This window comes from Podarcis erhardii (genome assembly GCF_964252035.2).
Source record: "Podarcis erhardii genome assembly, chromosome: 5".
Classification (NCBI taxonomy): Eukaryota; Metazoa; Chordata; class Lepidosauria; order Squamata; family Lacertidae; genus Podarcis; species Podarcis erhardii.
Genome location: NC_138509.1, coordinates 91649151 through 91665331, shown reverse-complemented (window position 1 = coordinate 91665331; position 16181 = coordinate 91649151). Strand labels below are relative to the sequence as shown.

General features: G+C 43.0%; 1 protein-coding gene and 1 pseudogene across 8 annotated transcripts in view; both read right to left on the bottom strand.

The window, feature by feature from the left end:
- LOC309342306 (uncharacterized protein) overlaps positions 1–16181 on the bottom strand; it is a 477018-nt gene that overhangs the window by 123635 nt on the left and 337202 nt on the right. The gene's annotated exons all lie outside the window — the stretch shown is intronic.
- On the bottom strand, positions 14313–15046 carry LOC309342004 (small ribosomal subunit protein uS7 pseudogene; annotated as a pseudogene). The gene has a single exon. The product of its transcript is annotated as a small ribosomal subunit protein uS7 pseudogene (transcript).

The following is a 16181-nucleotide window of genomic DNA, read 5'->3' as shown; positions in this document are numbered from 1 at the left end:
AATTAAAAAGAACTCCGCTCCTCAGATTAAAAATGGTTCAGGCCTAGTGGACTTAAGGGAACACTTTTGCCCTGATGACCACTACCCCATCCTAAATTCTGATGATGGTGCTCTTCCTTTTCTTCTTTCTGCATGGGACATTAGATCTGCGGGAAGCAGAATACCTCATTGCCAATGGCTGCCCTGAAGCACTGGAACATCAGCCCAAAAGAGACACATTTAGCACCCTCCTGACAAATTGCTAAGAGGGCTGTATAAACTTCTATTTTCTGCCAAGCATCATCCTAAAATGTTGCTGATGGTTTTTTTGTTTTTTGCTATTTGGATTAATTGTAGTTTCTTTGCATTTTTATTATATTAATACGGTTTTTATTTATTGCTTGTTTTTAAAAAGATAAACTAACTTGAGGGTTAAAAAAAGCACCAAAAGTATATACATCTTATGTTAAGAAGAAGAAGAAGAAAGAAAGAGAGGGAGAGGGAGAGGGAGAGGGAGGGAGAGAGAGAGAGAGAGAGATTTAGGCAAAGTGACAGTTCAGAACATCTGTTAGCCTTCTGTCTATGTATCAGCTCGGTGTCATGGAGTGCGCAGCTGTGGGCATTTTCAGCTTCTTTTTTGCTCACATCTGTCACAGTAGTACAGTAATATAGGTAATTAGCAACACCTCGTATAAACCATTTGCTATTTTAATGTTCTGAATAAGTAAAACGAGCATTAGAGCCCTTTAAAGGAAAGGGGGGGAGCAAAGAAAAGGGGAATACACTATGTGGAATGTTTTGGTCTTTTAAAAACGCTAGCTGATAGTTCTGAGTTTTATATATTAAAAAAGTGTTTCTACAAATTAAGATCTGATAAGCTTAGCATGAACAAAATAGCAGCAGAGGGCAAATGTAAAATGTTCTTATGCTCTAACAACTGATTTGCCATAAGTAAAGACAAAGCTAGGAAGGAACTTGACATCTCGAGTTTGCCCGGTGGGAAAGCAGTGGCTAAATTGTATATTTCTCCCTTATTAGAAAACCAAGAGATCTTCAATACCAGGCAATCTTACTGTCATTTGGTCCTCTCTTTGCTCAACCTCTGCAGCCTGGAAAGAAAAGGATCACCTTGCAACAGCGGCTGCGGTCTCTATCCCTACCGGGCAGTGAGGGGAAAAAACCTTAAGTGGGGTAATTACCAGTAGGACATTTCTGAACCAAAGCCAACACTGCTGAAACCTCTGAACAGGTGAAGAAAGAAGGGAGAGGAGAGAACATTCAAACAGACTTTCAAGCTACCTTTTCAGGCCATTTAGCTATCTCAAAAGAGTACTTCCTGATGATAATATCTAGAGGATAAGGACTGCAAATTGACTGGTGATGTAGAGAGCATTAATTCTCGAGTGTCTAAGAGAGGCATAGAATCTCCAGAGATTTTGAGGATTTCCATATTATTTAAGGGATAGGCAATTCCCGATTTGAAAGCATAAAATATAGATTCCTTAGAGTCATTGTTTTGTTTTTGTATCTTTACAAAACAATGAGATCACAATTTCAGTCACTTGATGTTTCAAGCACTGCTTCCAACACAATCATGAGGGCCAGGGACTCTCTTTGTTTAGTTTAACATGCATTGTTTAATATAGTGTGCCTCTGAATAACAGTTGCTGGCAAAGAAGAGTATGAGAGAGCTGTTTTCCTCATGTCCTCATGCTTGTGGGCTTCCTGAGAGCATCTGGTTGGCCACTGTGGAAACAGGCTGCAGGACTAGACAGGTCTTTGATTTGATTCAGAAGCCAGACTCTTATTATATTCTTTACAAGGGGAGGATTGTGTCCATCTCTTAATGAAACAGAAATAGATTTCATTGCCTTGAAATTCTCCCTCCTCTCCCACATGCATCCAAGAATGAAAAGTCACAAACAATGGCAAGCGGGGTGGGGATTAGGAAGATAAAATAAATTTGGGCTGTACTGTGTTAGGGACCTTTTCAGCCTATCTGATGTAAGGCACATGCATCCAGGTCTGGCCCCCAATGCATCCACAAGCCAAAAGGTATGACAGTCAGGCCACCATTGGGCTAGCTGCTTGTGTGACCCAATGTATGGTGCCCATAGAGGGCTCTCTTGCACATAGTATTTCCTTTTCATAGAATTGTAGACTAGGAAGGGACTCCCCACTTGCTGCTAAATTTCAATATCTACTTGCAATATATCCACTGGAAAAACATATTTACATTATATGGCTTTTTGTGGGGGATGTTTTGCATAATTCAGGTTCCATGCAAAGTTTTGTAGAAACACAGAGACAGGGAAATAAAAAACTGAACTTTAAAACATGAGCCAGAAGTTTGAGACTATCTGCAGTTACGGATGGAAGAGTAGACGAAAGCTATGATGGAGCGTTTCATCACAGGGATGAAGCAAAGGGGATATAATGTCATGACCCTGTTATGCAGGGATCCAAAGACCTTCCTAAAAGCTACAGAATATTTACAGGAATTCAAAGCTCAAGGCTGTAAAATTACCCTTTTAGTCTTTGTTCACGCTCCACTGTGGGGCAGGGCTTCCAGCAGTCATCAGGGCTTCCACCAAGATATAAGGTTTATTTGAGGGCTGCAGCCTGAAACAACATTGATGCCTTGGAGCTGTCCATGGTCTTGGAGAGCCTGCTTCTGACTGTCAACTTCAGCTCAGCACTGACCATGGAATACGTTCATTATGTGGACAAGCACACACTCTACTCATGCAGCTCCTTTCCACAGGAATGAAATTGCAAAAGATTGCATAAAAATAACCCCTACAGTAAGACTGTTGATGTTTATGAGACTATTCGATTTTAAGTGGTTTCAAGGCTATGCTCTACGTGAGGTTTAAAAGATGAAGGGTTTACATACTCAGTTGGCATATAGTACAGCAACGTTGCTTTGTATGGCTTTGTAGGACTTGGAAATGCCTGTAGCATAAAAAGTGCTACAACCTCTCCCACAACAACTCTATTCAATTCCAGAGATGCCCAATTAAAAAAAAACATCCATAAATTTGTGTTGCTCCTTCTCTCCCTCCTTCAACAATAAGCACGGCAGAAAGGTCCATTAACACTCTTGCATACTCTTTTTGAAAGAGACATTGGAATGTTCGGTTAATAGACTGATCTGATTGGCTGAACATTGTTGGACCTTTTTTATAATTGATACTTTTTTAGCAACTGCACAAAGGTAAGGACTTTAGCCTTGAATACCACCTACTGGCAATATGCCCATAGGGAGAAAACTAGTGCTAAAGGTATTTATTAAAATACGCACTTTAGAATAGTATGCTTTTCAGATCTAGTAATTATGTTACAGAGTGTGTAAAAGGGTGGTTTTTTTTGGTAATCAATGGCACACAGGGGCTCCAAGCACACGCACACACACATGCACACACACACACACAGAGAGAGAGAGAGAGAGAGAGAGATCCCAACGGGACTGATTCATTTCAGCTGGAACACATCCAGACTGGTCCCCTTTTTGGATTTGAAATGAAAATACTTCAAGGCCGCCATTGCGTCACAATCCAATCAAGCCCAAATGTCAAATAAGGGACTGCATACACTATTCTTCTTAGAAAAAAAGACTTCATAGTTTAATAGAAAGAGGGGCTATTGGAATTCTTTGGCACTCCTACAGTACTTATTGCAGAAAGGACAAGAGAAATATGTTGTTGGCAGGAATTAATTTTGCAACAGTCAAAATAGGCAGCAGCTACTGCAGCTGCCCACTGGAGAATCCCAAGTGCTCTCAGCTTTTCACACAATCCCTGGCGATGGCAGCTATTCACAAGCAAGCTAATGGTTTAACCCCTTGCATGCCTTCGACTCACACGAAAGAGAAGGCAAAGCAGGTCAGGGAAGAAACAGAGTGCCTTTTGAATAAGGGCACAATCCACTGGGAAGTTCATCTGTGTAAGCCCCTCTGCAATGAATGGGAGCTGCACAAGAGCTCTTGCACTGAGTAGTGCTCTTGCACAGCTCCCACTCCCACATGAGAACTTCCCAAGAGACTAAGTGCTGTGCCTGTAAGGGAGCTTGCGGTGCTCGCTTTCTTGCTTTCTTGGGTTAGGGTCTTAGAACAGAAACGAGTGGAAGGAAAAAAGGAGCATCCTGTTGCATAGAATTTTACTCATCTCTCCATTCTGTGTGTTCTCCAACACACACACACACACTTTGCAAGTACCTCAGCTATTGAGGGTTTCATGTGGAGGAAAGCACCATTAGGAATGAATGCGTGGACAGACATACGCACTGACAAAATTGTTTCTCAATTTGTTCTAAGTCACGGGTTTGTGATTTTTGCTCCTTGCAAAAGAGAAAGGGAGAGAGAATATATTAAGAGTCAGCTACAACTTATGAGAAGTAATGCCAATTTGTTGGTAAGGTATTTATTCAAATTCATAGGCAAATCTAACCAATCTGTTTACAAACTGGAGTCTTGCATCAGCTCCAGCCTGCACAGTTCCAGTTGACCATGTAGAGGCTGTGAGACTGGATCAAAGAGAGAAGACAGAGAGAGAAGGCAATAGCCAAAGACCATGGCATCATTCAAAAACACCAACAGTCAGTAAATATACAGAAAAACCACAGCCAAATCTACTAAAATTCTTTGTTACATAGAATAAAAGGTAGTTCTCATATAAAATGTAAAAATTAAATCTCCAAATCTCTTTTGCAGTTGACCACTAGTTTATCTAATTATTTCACCCTAATCTTCCTAGCATGGGACGTGGGTGGTGCTGTGGTCTAAACCACAGAGCCTAGGGCTTGCCAATCGGAAGGTCGGCGGTTCAAATCCCCACAACGGGGTGAGCTCCCGTTGCTCGGTCCCAGCTCCTGCCAAGCTAGCAGTTTGGAAGCAGTCAAAGTGCAAGTAGATAAATAGGTACTGCTCCGGTGGGAAGGTAAACAGCATTTCTGTGCGCTGCTCTGGTTTCACCAGAAGCGGCTTAGTCATGCTGGCCACATGACCTGGAAAAACTGTCTGCGGACAAACGTTGGCTCCCTCAGTCAGTAAAGCAAGATGAGCGCCGCAACCCCAGAATCGTTCATTACTGGACTTAACTGTCAGGGGTCCTTTACTTTTTAAAATCTTCCTAGCTGACAAGGCATAAAGCTACTTTATAAATTACAAGGTCATAGGCATCGCTCAGCAGCCATTTCCCCCTCTTCGCCCTGGTTAAATTGATTTCCATCCCAAACAGAGGTTTTGTGAATTTATTTCTTGGGTCTGTATATAGTGGACATTGCAGTAACAACAACAACAACAACAACAACAACAACAACAACAATTTATACCCTGCCCATCTAGCTGGGTTTTCCCAGCGACTCTAGGCAGCTGCCAACAGATTAAAAACAGAATAAAACATCACACATTAAAAACTTTCCTAAACAGGGCTGCCTTCAGATGTCTTCTAAAAGTCAGATAGTTGTTTATTTCCTTGACATCTGATGGGAGGGTGTTCCACAGGGTGGGCGCCACCACCGAGAAGACCCTCTGCCTGGTTCCCTGTAACCTCACATCTTGCAGTGAGGGAACTGCCAGAAGGCCCTTGGAGCTGGACCTCAGTGTCCGGGCAAAACAATGGGGGTGGAGACGCTCCTTCAGGTATACTGGGCCAAGGCCGTTTATTGTCTCCCAAGACAGATGGATGCCAACAACTACAGAACCCAAACCATCCCGGTAGTTTGTAAGCTTCCTATGGAACTAAGTGACATCAGAATCCTCTATGAGAGGCATGGATGGTCTCAATCTATAATCAGATATGATGTGCTTTTGCACATCTCCTATCAATTTGAAAGAAATGTGTACAGGTTCTGGTGGTTTATGCCTATTGGCAGATTTGAGGAATAAATTCCAGACTACATGTAATGCTTGCACTAGCCTTGTTCCAAAGTTTTGGCAGAAATTCACAGGTTAGATAAATTATGTTCATGGAACAACTCAGCTATGGGATCTGCACTGTGCTGTTAGTTAAGTGCCAGCTGCAATAGGATTTAAATTGCACACTGTTGCAATTGGTGATACAACGGTTGCCCAAATGCCTGCACAGCTTCAAGAGTGATGCTGGCACTGGCTGCTTCTGGACAATATCCCTGGCATGACATGTACATAAGAGGGTTGAGATGATATGCATGTTCAGTTGGCATATGGCTCACACAGTTGCTGATGATCTGTAGCATTAAACCTTCAAACTGGGAAGGTGGGGTGCATTCACAAAGGAATTTAATGTGGATTTGCTGTTACTCAGGTGTGCAAGTTTCCCCAGTGTCCACATGACTTCCTCCTCATTTAAATTATTATTTTATTATTTTTTATTATTAATAGAATTTCTAAACCACCCTATACCTGGAGGTCTCAGGGCAGTTCACTCCTCACCCCTTAATCTACATTTACCCGCTCCCTGTATAATTCAATAACAGAAATTAATCTGAATTCATATTGCATCCAGTGCAAGTGTAGACACAGACTATTAGGCTTGACTACTGTAATTCGCTCTACGTGGGGCTGCCCTTGAAGCTGTCTCAGAAACTCCAGCGGGTGCAGAATGCTGCATCGAGGCTCCTCACGGGGTCTCTGCCATGGGAGCATATTCACCCAGTGCTTTTCCAGCTGTACTGGCTCCCGGTGGAGTACAGGGTCAGATTTAAGGTGCTGGTTTTGACCTTTAAAGCCCTTCACAGCCTAGGACCCTCGTACCTACAGGACCGCCTCTCCCGGTATGCCCCACGAAGAGCCTCAAGGTCCATAAATAGCAACACCCTAGTGGTCCCGGGCCCTAAGGAAGTTAGATTAGCTTCAACCAGAGCCAGGGCCTTTTCAACACTGGCTCTGGCCTGGTGGAACGCTCTGCCTCATGAGACCAGGGCCTTGCAGGATCTGATTTCTTTCCGCAGGGCCTGTAAGGCGGAGTTGTTCCGCCTGGCCTTTGGCTTGGAGCCAATTTGATTCCCTCCCCCTCTTTCTTTTTTCTTTTTTCTTTCTCCTCCTGTGATGAGGCTGCATTTTAATATATTAATGTTTCAATATTTTAATGTTGTATTTTAATCTTGTTTTTAAGTTGTGTTCATTCAACTTGTTTTTATTATTGCTTGTTAGCCGCCCTGAGCCCGGCCTTGGCTGGGGAGAGTGAGGTATAAATAAAAATTATTATTATTATTATTATTATTATTATTACTATTATTACATCAAGTTATGTTGGTGATTCTCCAGCTGTGTGGTGATGGTGGCATGTGTTCTTTATCTCCACACCCACTTCTGTTTGCTTATTGTGGCAGCCGAAATGACGCCTATTTCCAAGCGTGTCTATTTTCAATAGTTGCATGGTGAGGGCATTGTGCAGAACATAAATCAGCTTTAGATCTTTAAATTCGAGGAGAAGGAAATCTTCTCCATAACACTCCATAACCCTGTCACACCTGATCCAGCCTGTGTTACTTAACATCAGTTCTTGTGGTTGAATAAGGCAAGTGAGATGCCTTCATGCATTGATCTGGTATTGCAGCATTTGTAGGCAAAGTGCAATTTCTTACTTTTGGTTTAAGAACAGGTGAGTAAGTTTCTTAACTTGTTTTCAGAAGTGTGATATGAAAATTTGGTTTATTTTTGGGGGGGAGGGGGCGGAACATATGGATTAGACTGGTATTTGACACATTTCCCTTTTTTCATGTTTGAATTTTGTAGCTAGTTCCTCCATGTCTTTGTTCTTTATCACAGACATCTTCAAATATCTAAAGGGCTGTCACATGGAAGGATGAAATTAGCTTTTTTTCTCCTGCTCTGCAGGCTAAGGACCCAACCCAATAGATTCAAGTTACAAGAAAGGAGATTCCAACTAAACATAAGGAATAACTTTCTGACAGTAAGAACTGTTCAACAGACGAATGGACTCCTTCAGGACTTTCCTACCTTGGAGGTTTTTAAACAGAGGTTGGTCAACATTCACGTATGCAAGCTGAGATTCCTGCATTACAGGGGGTTGGACTAGATGATCTTTGGGATTCCTCCCAACTCTACAATTCTATGAAAGTTGAACCGTTAGAACTCTTGTCTTGAGAAGACTAAGGAGGTGACATTGGAAAGCAACAAGAAGGCAACAAGAAGGAGGTAGGCCCTAGAGCTCTGACTGACAGTGCACAATCTTGGAGAAGAGATTGTTGAATTCACCAGCTGCTAGTAGGCACTCAGGGACCAGCTGCATCAATATTATTTCCTTAGAAATAAGGAATAAAGGGGAATTTCTGTATTTTGCCAACTCTTTCCTTTTTAAAAAAAGCAATTTGTGAGAAAGATATTTTGAGCTTTGGACAGACATACTAGGCTACTTTTGCACAAAATCAAAATACATTTATTTGATAATGTTAACAGAGAGTACTCTTATAGTGAATACATTGAGAATTTCAAAGAGAGAAAAAAACAGACTTCTGTTATCTACAGAAGTGTGATAGTCCCTTGCTCATTCTTCCTCAAGCAGTCAAACAGGGGGAATACTTAGGGCCAAATGACATGTTCGAATAAAGATGTGTATTTTAAACCTTGGCAGCTGCTTTTGATAGAGAAAAGCAGCTTCAGGAGAGGAGAGCAATTTTCAAAAGAGAACTAGAAGAAAAGTGAAGGTGGGAAAAGGCAAGGGTTAAGCACCCCACCACTTTGCCACTGAAAATGGCCACCTCTTGATTCTGTTTTTCACTAGAAGAATCAGCTGTTGTAATTTAAATGCATCTGTTTGCACATAACAGAAAGTTTGTCCCTTAATGGGCTTGCTTCTTTTGGAGAAGTGGGCACTGGAGTCCAGGGCATAAACCACTTGGTGTGCAAGTTCCACTAAAATTAACGGGAGTTGCATGGTTCTCATGTATGTGTGGATGACGCATTCCAACTACCATGCTTCAGAACCTATGGAACAACCTCTTCAAAAAAACCACCACTAACATATCTTACATAAATGCATTCATTCTACTGCTGCTTCTATTAAAAGCAACAAGCCTTTAGTTTGTCTTTTTCAATTGCATTGTTTTGTCATTGCTGTCAGGATGCTCTTAGCAATGTTTGTCCTGATATCTGTATGTCAGCTGAACAGAATGTACAGCAATTAGGCACTCATTCCTCTTATTTGCTTCCTTGAGATTTATGCCTTCCCATTTTTAGTTTTGTCAAGGCCATTTAAAACATAGGGGGCCTTACCTACACCTAAAATAATACTTTGCTGGTGATTTCTTAGCCTCTTCTCCACTAATTTGTCCCGTTAAGGGCAGATACATAATATGCTGACTCAATCATTGGTTTTGTTTCTACAATATTAAGGGAAAAAATAATTTATGAAATTTGTTTTAGATTAGCCTACAATCTAAACACAAGTTGGGACAAGGCTAGAAGCCTGAAAGTTTCAGTAGACTAATAAAGGCACAAACATTAAACTGAAGGAGCAACTATAAAGCTATGGGAAGCTCAGAAGAGTTGAAAGAGAGAAAAGTGGGAAACAGAAGAGGAAGAATCATGGAAGGAGGAGGAAAGGACAAAGGGCTTTTAATGCATTAGTAGCAATAATAATAGTATTTATATAGGTTTTTAAAGCTCAAACTATTGGCCAGATGCTATCGTAATTATCTTTACAACAACCTACAAAGCCACTTTACTCATTACCTTTCTGTAAGTGTACCTGAGATGTTCTAAAGGTTCAGCTGAAGATATATCCTCTGGTATATCATATTGGTGAACATGACGAGGACTCCTGGCTACAGCTGTCAAGTGTATACTCAAGAGCAAACTTGGACTTTACTGCTGCATAATGTATGAAACTACCCAAAGGTAGGCCAACATCATTACCCTTATATTGCAAGGGTGTGTTTTAGAAGCAGTTGCTTGCTAAAGTCACCCAGTAGCATGCCCCAGTCTGAGGTGAAACTTGAAGTGAAGCATTCCAGTCTTCACACTGATAGCCATTATACTACAACAGCTTGGCTAGCATGACATGCAGAATGGCATGGAACTTCTTGGTTCAGAGGGTGGGATGGAGCTTGGAAGGAGAATAAGGAAGAGCTAAGAATGTACTTTTATATGCCTGTTGTCTTTGTCCATGGAGTTTTCTTGGCAGGGATACTGGAGTGGCTTGCCGGTTCCTGCTCCAGGTGGATCACGTTTGGTCAAAACTCTCCACTATGACCTGTCCATCTTGGGTGCCCTGCTCGGCATAGTTCATAGCTTCTCTGAGTTATTCAAGCCCCTTTGCCACGGCAAGGCAGTGGTTTTCCCAGTAGTGATGTATGGAAGTGAGAGCTGGACCATAAAGAAGCGTGATCATCGAAGAATTGATGCTTTTGAATTATGGTGCTGGAGGAGACTCTTGAGAGTCCCATGGACTACAAGAAGATCAAACCTATCCATTCTGAAGGAAATCAGCCCTGAGTGCTCACTGGAAGGACAGATCATGAAGCTGAGGCTCCAATACTTTGGCCACCTCATGAGAAGAGAATACTCCTTGGAATAGACCCTGATGGTGAAAGATGGAGGGCACAAAGAGAAGGGGACGACAGAGGACGAGATGGTTGGACAATGTTCTCGAAGCTACCAGCATGAGTTTGACCAAACTGTGGGAGGCAGTGGAAGACAGGAGTGCCTGGCGTGCTCTGGTCCATGGGGTCACAAAGAGTCAGACACAACTAAACAACTAAACAACAACAACAAGAATGTACTGTTACTTGATCAAGGACCCCTGGTAACACATGGTAACAGTGTTGTAGATTCCACACACCCACAATGAAAGAATGAGTGAAAGAACCAAGAGATACTTCAGTCTACTAAGAACAGCCCTATGCTTTAGGCAGGGAGACAATGGTAGCCCAGTCTGCTCAGTTATTTGTATTTACAACCCCCAGTGACTAGCCCAAATGGAGGTACAGATTTGAGGGGTTCTGAATAGCTTTAGATATGATGATGATGATGATATATTTATTTATACCCCACCTTTTTCCCTGACAGGAATCAAGGTGGCATACAGATAAAAAAAGAATTGCTAAAAACATGGGGGGGGGACAATTAAACATTAATATAATTAAAACTACATACACATATAAAATCTGTTTAAAACATACAAATAATTACAATAAAAACAGCATGGCAACACCCCTTGCATTATAAGCCTGTTGGAATAAGAAGGTTGTCAGCTGCAGGTGGAAGGACAACAAGGAAGGAGCTAGACCAGCTTCTCCAGGGAAGGTGTTGGCAGAAGCCACCAAGCAGGGACACAATCTGGCAGAAGCCACCAAGTAGGCCCTCTTCCATGTCCCCACCAAGCATGCTTGTGCGGGTGGGCAGGACTGAATGAAGGGCCTCCATTGAAAACTTCAAAACCCGGCCAGGTTCATATGAGGGAATGCCATACAGTGGTGCCCCGCAAGACGAATGCCTCGCAAGACGGAAAACTCGCTAGACGAAAGAGTTTTCCATTTTGGAGGTGCTTCGCAAAACGAATTTCCTATGGGCTTGCTTCGCAAGGCAAAAATGTCTTGCGAGTTCCTGCGGTCCCCCCCCTTTTTTCCCCTTTTTCTAAGCCGCTAAGCCGCTTATCCGCTAAGCCGATAAGCCGCTAAAAGCCGCTAAAAGCCGCTAAACCGCTAATAGCGCTAATCCGCTAAGCCATCAATGGGCTTGCTTTGCAAGACGAAAAAACCGCTAGACGAAGAGAATCATGGAATGGATTCTTTTCGTCTTGCGAGGCACCACTGTATTTCAGATAGCTTGGACCTAAGCCATGTAGGGCTTTATTGGTCATAACCAGCACTTTGAATTGAGCCCAGAAACAGTGCAGCTAATAAGGGAGTTGTATGATACCTATAACCAGTCCCGGTCAGCGATGTGGCTACAGCTCTTTGAGCCAGTTGAAGTTTCTGAGCACTGTGTGGCAGGGCCCACACAGAGCACACTAAAGTAATTCCAACAGGTTGTCGTGCGTCACTGTGGCCAAATCAGACATCAGAAGGGATGGACAGCCGGCACACTAGCTTTAACTGTGCAAATGCTCTCCTGGCCACCACAGAAACCTGAGCATCCATGCTCACGACTGAGTCCAGCAGCATGCCCTAACTATGAACCTGTGCCTTCAGGAGGAGTTAAACAGCAAACCAGAAGAGGAGCAGATTAACACAATGATTTATCTAATGGAGAGTGAGTCAGATGATATCCTGTTATCATTCCAGCTCAGTGAGGAAGAATTAAAGAAATATTATATAGGGAATAATAGTATTGAAGAAGATTTCACTCTGACATATAAAGTGATTTACGAAGGGGAAACTCACACTTGCAAAGAGAAAATGAACTCATGGATTATTTTATTAACTCTATAGTATGCAGTTGAGCTTTCATGACAAGATGTTTAGGGACAGAACGTTTGTGGGGGCCAGAGATGTCTGAACAACTACAATTAGGTGGGAAACTCACCTAGGAAAAGAAGTCTCCCAGGGATGGAAGGATCTGCCAACTTCAGTTCATCATAGAATCATAGAGGTGGAAGGGACCCAAGGGTCATCTAGTCCAACCTCCTGCATTGCAGGAATCTCAGCTAAAGCATCCATGACAGATGGCCATCCAACCTCTGTTTAAAAACCTCCAAGGAAGGAGCGTCCACCACCTCTTGTGGGAGTCTGTTCCACTGCCGAACAGCTCCTACTGTCAGAAAGTTTTTCCAAATGTTTAATCAGAATCTCCTTTCTTATAACTTGAAGCCATTGCCTCGAGTCCTACCCTCAAGAGCAGGAGAAAACAAACATCAGTTGCTCATTTCCCCAATCTTAAATTCCATTCTCCATATTTCTGGAGAAAATTGTTGCTGCTGTTTACTTTAAATCTTCATAAAAATTCTGCAGCATTTAATGCAAATTTCTTCCAATAAACACATTTTTATATGCAGACCAGTGGTTTCCAATTAGCTATTACTGAGGACCCCCGATTTCTCAAAAGCCAAGCCATGGACCCCCTACTTTTGAAAATTTTGATAACTCTGTGCTAGTTACCTCTGCAAAGCAATTTTTTTGAATAAAATGTGGTGTAGCCCCTAATAAACAAAGGATTTTAGGGATACTAAAAAACAGAGTATGGCTGAGTGACATCTGGTTTTCAACATTGTGATATATCAGCAGCTAAATATTGTGATATTCTGATATATCACAATGTCTGAAATTAGGGATCAGGTGTGGGGATGAGGGAAGGAGCTGTCACAGAAATCGGATGGGTGGGGGGAGGAGAGAAAGCAGAGTCACCTCCACCACATGGTTTGAGTGGAAGGGGTTGGGGGTGCATCAGTGGGGCAGCCAGAAAGGCGCACATCCACTGTGGCTGCTTTCCTTCTAACTGAGAAAAGCTGTTCTGTCTCAGTGCCTGGGGAAGGTAACGCCACAGGCCTTGAAGTGAGGGCGATCAGCTGTCTTGTTCTCCATCAGCGTGAGGGGAAGGCAGCACCTCACAATCGGACTGCCCTGTTTTCCCTCAGCGTGAGGGGAAACTGCAGCATTATTGGCTGCCCTGGTCTTGCTCAGCATGAGGGAAGGCAGCTCAGATTATCGGCTGAAATTATCATGCAATATTGGCAGTGCCATGAAATTGGCTGCCCTGTTCTCCCTTGCCGAGAAGTGATATATTGCTGCATACTGCCAGGTCAAAATCACTATCGTGGTGTGATTGCAAAACCAATTTTGACCAATATATTGAAAAATCACACAGCACTAAAACAGACCATAAAATTTGTGATAAAGGTAAAGGTAAAGGACCCATGTCCATTAGGTCCAGTCGTGGCCGACTCTGGGGTTGCGGCGCTCATCTTGCTTTATTGGCCGAGGGAGCCGGTGTACAGCTTCCGGGTCATGTGGCCAGCATGACTAAGCCGCTTCTGGCGAACCAGAGCAGCACACAGAAATGCCGTTTACCTTCCCGCCGGAGCGGTACCAATTTATCTACTTGCACTTTGACGTGCTTTCGAACTGCTAGGTTGGCAGGAGCAGGGACCGAGCAACAGGAGTTCACCCCGTCGCAGGGATTCAAACCACCGACCTTCTGATCAGCAAGCCCTAGGCTCTGAGGTTTAACCCACACCACCACCTGCATCCCTCCAAAATTTGTGATATTACCATGCAAAAATGACAAAAAAATAATTTGGAGGGGGAAGGGATGGGGCCACAGACTCCCTAGGTGTGTTCTGCCTATCCCCAGGGATCCCTGGACCCCTAATTGGAAACCACTGATATAGACTAATGAACCCATTTTTGCAGGTTATTTTCACTAATATATTCATATTTTTATTTTATTTTATTTTATTTTGAAAATGAGAATTTATTTGCTTTGGATATCCAGCAGCAGCAGCTCTTAATGGTTGGACTTGGCCACATGCTCCAACTCTTCCTTCTTCTTGGTGGAGGAACCCTTAGCTGCATTGATCAGCTCATCTGCTAGGCACTCAGCTATGGTCTTTATGTTGCAGAAGGCAGCTTCACGAGCTTCATGAGCCCCAGTGCAGAGCAACCAGATAGCCTGATTGACACAATACAAAGGTGACACATCAACAGCTTGTCTCCTCACTGTGCCAGCTCAACCAATACGGGTAGAGTCTTCATGAGAGTCACTGTTGATAATGGCATTCACCAGGACTTGAAGGGGGTTCCCTCCTGTGAGCAGATGGATGATCTCAAAGGCATGTTTGATGATGCACAGTCATGAGCTTCCTGCCATTGTTGCGTCCGTGCATTATCATTGAGTTAGTGAGGCGCTCAATAATAGGACACTGGGCTTTGCAGAAGCGCTTGGCAGCATAGCGCCCAGCATTGTGTGGCAAATACTTGGCATATTTCTCCTTCACTCCAATGTAATCCTCCAAGGAGATGTCACTGATCTGCACATCATCTGTGCCCCATTTCCCAAACAACTTGACATCAGGGGTCTCTGCCACAGCAGAGACTGTCTCCCAGTCAGTCATTATGGAGGCACTTCGCTCTCCTCCCCGTGTCCCGCTTGCTCGCAGAGGCAGAAAAGTTAATATATTCATTTTTATGCACACTTTCCCCATATATTTATAAACTTGGTTTGGTTGGAGAACTGCATTGAAAATTTCAGGTAAGTGAGAATTTCAACAGATTGCTATGTTCCACTTTTCATGTTGTTTCCGAAAGTGCAGATTTGATAGATTCAACTTTAAATGAGAACTGAATCAAATCTCTCTCCCTTCTCTAGTCACTACTGTGAGGCACCATGAGAGAGTTAGGAAGCAACAATTAGACCTCCATGGCAGCAATGGCAGCAGGTAGATAGTGTTCATACGCTGAAGGAAAAGCCACAACAAAGAGTTTCAGAGGTATTAATAGCAGCATGTGTGGTGGGGAAGACCCACCCTCTCAACACCAGTGTCACTGCTGCTTATCAGGCTGGGGTGGGACAAGGCAGTAGCAAGGCTGGGGCTGTATTAGGAGTGCTGGATTGGTTCCACCAGTGCCCTTAACCTCACCACCAACCTGCCCTGCCCCAGCTCTGTGCAGGTAAGCAGCAGTGATGCCAGTGTCAGAAGGGCAGCTCCATGGCCCACCACATATGCTGCTAATGGGAGGTACGGCGAATTTTAGCAGGCATACCAAAAAACAGGGAGGGAAAATTACAGTGGTGAAACAGAAAAACCCAGAATGGAAAATTGTCCACCAGAAGGTTCTGTTTGCTACAACTGCATGTAAATGAGACATTTTACAAGAGCATGCTTTGCAGGTGTAACAGTACAACAATAATAATAATAATATAATAATAATTTATTTTTTGTACCCCGCCCATCTGGCTGGGTTTCCCCAGCCACTCTGAGCGGCTTCCATAAAAACCAGAAATACACTAAAATATCACAGATTAAAAACTTCTTTAATAACTACTTTCTGGAATAATTGGCAGACAATCCAGTAGTTAAAATGAGAGTGTGGCAGCACAAACAAATGTGGATGGGTACCCAGTTGAATGTAAGCTAGACGCTGGAGTTGATGTCACAGTTATCTCACTGACTATTTAGACTACATTCAAGATAGAGCCTTCTAGAGTCAGATAAAAACCTAAAGCAACAATGAGAGAAACACTCTGCAACAGTGGAAAGGTTCAAAGCAACTATGCATTGTAATGGTGAAGAAAGAAAAGTTATTTATGTGAGATCAATGCC